This window comes from Vigna radiata, chromosome 2 (assembly GCF_000741045.1).
Source record: "Vigna radiata var. radiata cultivar VC1973A chromosome 2, Vradiata_ver6, whole genome shotgun sequence".
Lineage (NCBI taxonomy): Eukaryota > Viridiplantae > Streptophyta > Magnoliopsida > Fabales > Fabaceae > Vigna > Vigna radiata.
In genome coordinates this window covers 20,933,714-20,942,034 of record NC_028352.1, presented here as the reverse complement: position 1 = coordinate 20,942,034, position 8,321 = coordinate 20,933,714, and the positions used below count along the sequence as shown (strand labels likewise).

Here is an 8,321-nt window from a genome sequence, read left to right as displayed (position 1 = left end):
CCTAAACTAAAAGTAAAATCTCTAAATCCTTGGAAAAATTACCATGCTTTACTTTTAATAATATTTGTTCAATTATATGATAGACCAAAGTCAGCTATTACTTTCAAAAAAATTATTCAATTATTTGGACATGTATTCCTGTAATTTATTCGATTATAGAATTTTGTATATAGGTCGTCTCAATATAAAGTTAAGCCAGTCACACTCACAAATTTAAAAGCTGTTAGATATTGAAACACCTTATTAATCATGTTGCAGCCACAAAACATACAATTCACTGTGCATCAATAATTTCACAAAGCCATGGTCTGTTACACTTTTCTGTTTCTTTTTGCCGAACTAAGCATGTTGTTGCCTTCAATTTCATCTACAACTGATACCTTTAACGGGTCGCAGTTCCTTCCTGATGGCGCAACCTTGGTGTCAAAAGATGGAACATTTGAAATGGGTTTCTTCAGTCCAAGCAACAGTAATACAACTACAAATTGTTACCCTGGAATATGGTACAAAAGTATCCCAGTTAAAACCGTTGTTTAGGTTGCCAACCGTGAAAACCCAGTTAAGGATAACTTCAGCAAGTTGAGCATAAGTATACAAGGAAAGCTTGTGATCCTCAGAAATAACAACACTCTCGTTTGGTCACCAAACACAACGGAAGTAACAAAAGCACAAAGTATAATTGTTCAGCTTTTGGACTCAAGGAAATTGGTGGTAAGATATGAGAAAGATTCAAATCCACGGAATTTCTTGTGGGAAAGCTTTGACTATCCTCTTGATACTTTTCTTCCAGGAATGAAGATTGGATGGAACCTTAAGAAGGGTATCATCTGGCGATTAACCGCGTGGAAGAACTGGGATGACCCTTCTACAGGGAACTTCAGTTGGGGTATGGAGCTTGGTAACACTCGTGAACTGGTTATGTGGAAAGGTTCTAGTGAGTATTATAGAAGTGGCCCTTGGAATGGTGTCAGATTCAGTGGCAAATACACTCCCCGTTACAACTTAGAATTTAATTCCACTCCAAATGAAGTGTATTATACATACAAATTTGTTAGCAATTCATTTATTACAAATTCTCGGCAACGCTATAATTGGATTAATGAGAACCAAACTTGGAGTCTTTATTTCGTGGTTCTGAGAGGCAAATGTTATAGCTACAATGTTTGTGGCCCTTATGGGAGTTGTAATGGTGGTGAGCCATTGCACTGCAAGTGTTTAATGGGGTTTGATGAGTGTCGCACCCCATGCAAAATTTTATGAGCATATAAAAAATGCAGTATAGCTAGGAAATGACTCCTAGGTCGTGTCTCAAGGACCAATTTTGCGGTTCTAGAATTAAGTCAAACACGAAGTGGGGGGGGGGGTTGTGAAAAGTTTGTGAATACGAATGAGTAAAATCAAAATACTAACGTAAACACAGATCTAAAACGGTTTCAAAGACAGACTGAAGACGGTTGGTCATTAACTTAATTACAATGCTTCCTATCACAGATCAACAAAATAAAGCCAACTCAAACCCCTAATCAAACACAATTAATCAACTAAGCGCAGGCTAATTATGTTTTCATAAAAGCGGACTAAGTGAACGCATTGTTAACATCAAATCTAATTTACACCATGCAGTTTCATCAACTAAGAAAAGACTCAACACCAACTGGGCTACTAAGTGTATACCCAATTGCAAGTGCAAATACATATTTGAAGTCAGAGTGGCAATCACACATACAGTCTAGAAATCTCAAAGAAGCAATGCAATATCGCTAATGACCAACACAGTTAATTTAAGCTAACATGACAACTTAGGTAACAAGACCAAACATTTTAGACAACATTAAGACAAAATAAAATAAAATACTAGACCCCAACAAGGCAACAAACAACTACCTAACAAATTTAAATTAAGTTAAATGCAAAGCTAAATTAGAGAAACTAAAAAGTAATTAATCCTACTATGCAATTTAATTTAAAACAAAAGAAATAAACAAACACAACTATTTCCTAGCAATTCATGTGACCAAGTGTGCACCAAATAAAGAGATTGAAATTGAAAATGGCCCACAAGACCTTCTTGTACGTAAGCCTCATGCACCAAAATCCCATTCATTCTCTTCCTTCAACAAACCAATTAATGTGTTGCTTCCTTTTGTGCCATGTGCTTCACTCTCCAAGTCAAACCTTGCTTTCCACACTTTTCTACCATGAAAACCGTGCTCTTCTCTCTCCCAAAAGACCAAGTTCGGAAATCAACACACTCCCAAAGCCAAATTGCCGAGACCAAACTTCCTCCTTGTTGCAAAGGTTGCCTTCCACATTCCACACTCCAAAAGGTGCTTTAATCTCTTCTACCAAGGTGCCACATGTGCAAGGTCAAATGGAATAAAAACAAACACAACCATCCTCTTCCTCAATGCAATTCTCGGTAAAGCTAGCAAAGGGCAAAGACCAAAATGGCAATATTCCTTCTATGGTAAATGTGTCTCAACATGTGCTTGTCTAAATCGGGTAAAAATTAAATGTTCCATTTCTCTCTCCCTTCTACACTCTAAACAGTTTTCTCACTTCTCAACCATCATCAAAATTCCTTCTCCACTTTTCTCCACCGAAAACACACTCAAGAAACCCAAACTTTCAATTGCAAAAGATTACAAGAACAACAACCCCAAATTCTAACTTCTACCAACCAACCCAACACTTATTTTTCTTCAAACTTTTGCTAAAAACAAAATGGAATCCCTAGCCCCCTTTGCAACACCGTCCAACCATGAGGAAATAGCACAAGGTTCAGCACAAAATATTGCTCCCAATCATCAAACAAAAGCACAAGAACAAAAGGGTCCAAACATCAAACATCCATGCACCAACTCAAACTTCCTTCACTACAAAACTCAACAAGAACTTCCTTTTCATCATCCAACCAAGGAAACTAAATGGAAAACGAAAATACTGCAGCAAATGGGGAGAAAAACGAAATATCTCTTCATTCAAACCAAAGACCCATCATGAAAATGCAAAGAAACAACCTCAAGCTCATACTTTCAACTTCAAAGAACAAGAAACAAAAGGGAAAATGGAGTGGTTTTTCACCACCACCAAGCAAAGACAATCAAGATTCAAGAAAGAGAAGAAGAAAAATATGATCTTGGTCATTTCATAGCTCAAAGAAAACGAAACCCTACAAGCTCCCAAGGAGAAAGTTCATGAAACCCATGCAAAGTGTGTAAAAATGAGAGCTTGCAAGTGTGTGTCGGCCTTTCCTCTCCATTTTTCCGAGAATCCTCTCCCAAGGTGGGGTCCACCTTCAAAAATAAACCCTAACCTAAAGCCACATGTCCTACAAAAATTAGGCTTCTACCAATTTGCCACAAAAAGGGCCCAAATGCACTTAATCCTAATTAAAGTTTCTAGAAAACTAAAGTACACTTTTATTAAAATTGAAATGACTAAATGTTGAGTCTTTAATGTGCACAACACCATCCTAATGCTCCTAATGATGTTTCCCAAAATTTCCCTGCAAACAAAATTGCAATTAATCAGCTCAGAAAATTCAAATTAGTGAAAATACAAATTTCCGACCAAATTAAGCAGAATTAGGAAAAACGTGAAAATAATGGAAATTTAAACACAATTCCATGATTTATTTAAGTGCAATAAACTAAATACAGTCAAGAAAATATCGACTCATCAGGGTTCAAATTGAAATCAGTACAAAATTATAAAGCATTGGATTGGAGTCAGGGATGTGAGCCTAGTGGCCCGTGGAGCTATGGCACAAAAGACAATAGTTTTCAAAAATTTAGTGGGCTGAAATTGCTAGATACTACAAGATCTTGAATTGATTCAAATTTGACTCTTGAGAATTGCAAGGCCAAATGCTTGCAAAATTGTTCTTGCATTGCATATTCAAACTTAGATATCAGAGATGGTGGAGGTTGTATAATTTGGCTTGAAGCTTTGGTCGATTTAATGGTGGCTTCACTCTTGGGGCCAGATCTATATATTCGAATGACTGCTTCGGAAATAGGTTTGGTTTTTAAATTCTTCGTTGAGTTTCCTTGATTTTTCTCTNTTCATATTGCTTTTGTAAGTGACAATTAGTTGATTTCTTTGACGAACTACACTTGAAGAAAAGAGAGGGCATAAGATACTGGTAGTAGTGCTGATTCCAGTTATTTTCCTGACTTTTGTGATTGCTTTCATATTCGCATATAGTTATTGGCGCAAAAGAAAGCTCAGAGGTAAACTATCATTACCGGACTTCCATTGAACTTTATTATTGCAAGTACTTTAACAAGTTAAACTATTATTTACACTGTGGATTTCTGATTGCTTATTAGTATCATGTTAGAGAAACATGTCATACATTTTTACTTTTGGATGATCAGAACATTCGTATATATGATTAACTTGCATTACAATAATGTTCGATGTGAAAGAACTCTGTTCTCTTGTTTAATGATGTTAAGCTAACTAGTTTAAATGGGAGGAAACAAAGAAAACATCGGAAGAAAGTAAAAGTGAAAACAGTGAAGGAGACTTAGATCTTCCCTTCTTTGATTTTCTTGCAATAATTCGTGCCACCAACAATTTCTCAAGAGACAAGATGCTTGGCCAAGGTGGTTTTGGACCTGTGTATAGGGTAAATAACCATAAGAAGAAAAGTACTCATCCATTTACTTAGTTCATTATTTCAATTATTTAATAACTTTGATTTAATTTTCTAGGGTACACTCCCACATAGACAAGAGATTGCTGCCAAGAGGCTTTGTAGTAATACTGGCCAAGGAATTCAAGAATTCAAGAATGAAGTTATACTGTGTGCCAAACTACAACACAAGAATCTTGTAAAGCTTCTCGGTTGTTCCATTCAAGGAGAGGAGAAAGTTTTGGTCTATGAATACATGCCCAACAAAAGCTTACACTCCTTTCTCTTTGGTATGAGTCTGAAAATTTTATTTAGATAAAGAACTTCATTTGCTTGTTGTTTGTACTAAACCAGGAAGCTTAGCAGATTCTTCCAGAAAAGGAATCCTAAACTGGTCAAAGCGGTTGAACATTATACATGGCATTGCTCGTGGGCTTCTATATCTTCACCAAGATTCTAGATTAAGAATCATTCATAGAGATATGAAAGCGAGTAATATCCTATTAGACAATGAGTTGAATCCAAAAATTTTTGATTTTGGTATAACACAAATGTTTAGAGGAAATCAAACAGAAGGAAATACAAAACAAGTTGTTGGGACATNGTAAGTATCATCAACTAAAATTATTATAAGTTGTATTTAAATTTTCTTAATATTTATACATAAAACTAACTGATTTATGCAATTTCATAAAGTGGGTACGTGGCACCAGAATACACAATTAGTGGGTTGTTCTTTATCAAATCTGATGTATACAACTTTGGAGTATTGCTACTAGAGATAGTAAGTGGCAAGAAAAATGGAGGATTTTTCTTTCCCGATCACGGACTTAATCTATTAGAACATGCAAGAGAAAGAGCATAAGTTTTCTTTATTTCCTATTACAAGTTTCAAGGTCCATAATTGCATTTTCAATGTTGTAGGCTTGGAGATTATGGAAAGAGGACACTCCTATGAAACAGGGAACTCTGATATCAATTAATGTTGAATATTAACTTTTTAGACGTTATATGTTTGCATGAATCATGTAAACCTGCACAGAAATGATCTTTTGGGTGTCCATGAAGCAATTCGACATTTGAAAAAGGAAATTCCAATGTCTCTTACGTTCTTATCCATTAAAGTTTCTCTTTTGACCGTATTGAGAGCCATTTTATAAGTTATGCATCCATTCTATACGCAATATTATTTTTCGACTATGTCCACTATCAACATGCAAAAGATAAAAACAATAAAAGATGTAAAACACACAAAACTATTGTATTCTTCTCTTCATCCAGTCCTCTTTATATAGCATTCTTTGAGAAAGATCCATTACTCAGAGAGAGTTAACCTTAGGAAAACATGTAGCTATCAAGTATAAAGTCAGGTGTGAGGTAATGTTAGAGCAATACTACTTTTCGTAGAGGTAGCGTGTACGACTTCCTTAGAGCAAAAAGAATTAAGGAAACATTGTAAGAATGTCTTCCTATCTCTTAATGTCTTTCTGATCTTGGACAAAACTTTTGAATAAAGTTTGGTGTAGTCACGATCTTCACAAACAAAGAAACACAAAGCATCATAGAGAAATAAGAACAAATCGTACATGCATTTAATGTTATAAACATTATAGAACGTTTACGTATGTTTTGTGTGTTTATTAAGACAAGATCGTCTAGAGAATAGACCATCTAAGCAAATCAAGTTTTGAAGTTTAACAAAAAGCATTAAACAAAATATTGTTGTGTATGAAAAGTTGTTTTAAATAGATAATGTCTAAGAAAGAAAATTTTTGTAAACATTTATAAAGCTTATATGAATAACATTTTCTAGACTCAAATGTGTGATGAACTGATGTTATGAACAAATTTTAAGAAAAGAAAGCATCTCATTTTTTACTAGACTATGTGAGTAACAAGCTGACATTTTATGAGCAATAAATTCTATTTTTTTAATAACACTGCAGCTAAAAGAATTTTTTATTCAATACAGTGTTATCTCAAGCAAAGCGTCGTAAGAATATATTGACTAATGTATGACAGCTAAATGTTATAGCCTTTGATGAAGCATCTAATGTTTAAACCATTTTATGATTATACATGTTATAAGTTTTACGAAACGATGCATTTATGAATCACATGACAAATGATAAAATGTTTTGAACATGTGATATAGTTTAATGCTTATCGACCTTAAAAATATTTAATGCATGTACGATAAAATGATTCGATGCTTGTATAATTTGTTCTTCATATCTGTGGAAATCACTAAAGCAAAAAGATATTATTAGAATCACTACACTTAAGAAAAAATGTTGTAAGAGATGAAGAAAATTTTGNGAATGTTTCCCTTAAAGCCTTATGCTCTGTCATATCGTACAAGTTTAGTTTTACTGAAGGNTGTAATAANNCTNTGAACCTCTACAAAGTATACTAAATTCTGACTTCCTACCTAAAGCTACCTTCCCTCCTAAAGTCAACTTCTTAGTTCAATGGTCATCTTTCAAGAAAAACTATATATAGACGAAAGCTTGAAGAGAAAAAAAAAGAGGATAACATAAGAAGAATAGAATAATGAACTCGTGAATGCCAAAACAAGCTTATTGTGCTTATATATCATCTGACTTTGTGTATTTCTATTAAGAGAAAAACCTTAGCAAATCATATAAATCTTTGTATTGTTCATATTCTGTCTTTGAGAGTTATCATTTCTACCTTTGCTCATAAAATTTTTTATGTTGTAAAGTCTGAAGAGAATTAAAAATATTATCTAGATGTGTTGTCTAGGGTTAAGACTAGAAGTACTAAGAATACTTAAGACAAGAAGTGGTTAGAATACTTGAGACCAGAAGTGGTTAGAATACTTGTAAACCAGGAGTGATTAAACTTGAATTAGTCGTGTTGACTAGGTGAATTAAGATTGATGAAAATACTCGTTGTTAGCTTGGAGAAGTTAAACTCATGTAATCTTGTTAAGGATTAGTGAAACACCTTAAGAGTTCTTAAGGGAGAACTAGATATACCTTGGGTTGAGTGAACTGGTATAAAAGTTGTGCTTTATTGTTTTTCTTCTTCAAACACTTTCATAAAATCCTTTTGTGTAATTTATATGTAAAGAGCACACCACTGGTATAACTCCTCTTTTTGTGTAATTTATATGTTATATTCTTAATCCTCTACCGCAAATTTATGGGCCTATAAAAACCATTAACTTTTTTTTCATGCATACACATATGTCGTATATGAGTGAAATGGTATTATTCAAACCACAAACTCATTTAAATTGTTTGGTTTTGAAAAAAAAAATTAATAACTTGAAATAACCTTAAATAACATTTGAAAATTAAGAAAAAAGTGATCATGATAATGCCTTATGAATAAATGAAAATTTTAATCAATTAATTAATGCTAAGAAATAATTAATGTTTTTTAAATTTAAATAATGAATGTTATTAATTGATCTAAATATAACAATTGTGATGAATGAATGTAAAAGTGGTTGATCGATTTTCTTTTGTTGAATTGAGTCCCTTTGGTTTGTTATTATTTTGAATCAACTCTAATGGAAAATGATGAGATGCTTGTATTCAAGGATGTGATGAGCCCGTCATTGAGAGAAATGAACAAAACCTTTTATTCTAATAAAGAAATATTCTTTCATGAATTTATCAATAATGCTTCGAATGTAAGTAATCCTTTT

The 8,321-nt window shown here is 33.5% G+C and overlaps 1 pseudogene; it reads left to right on the top strand.

Annotated features, from left to right (window-relative positions):
- The first annotated feature begins 303 nt into the window (after nt 1-303).
- Nucleotides 304-5,638, top strand: LOC106753127 (annotated as a pseudogene).
- Nucleotides 5,639-8,321: the final 2,683 nt, after the last annotated feature.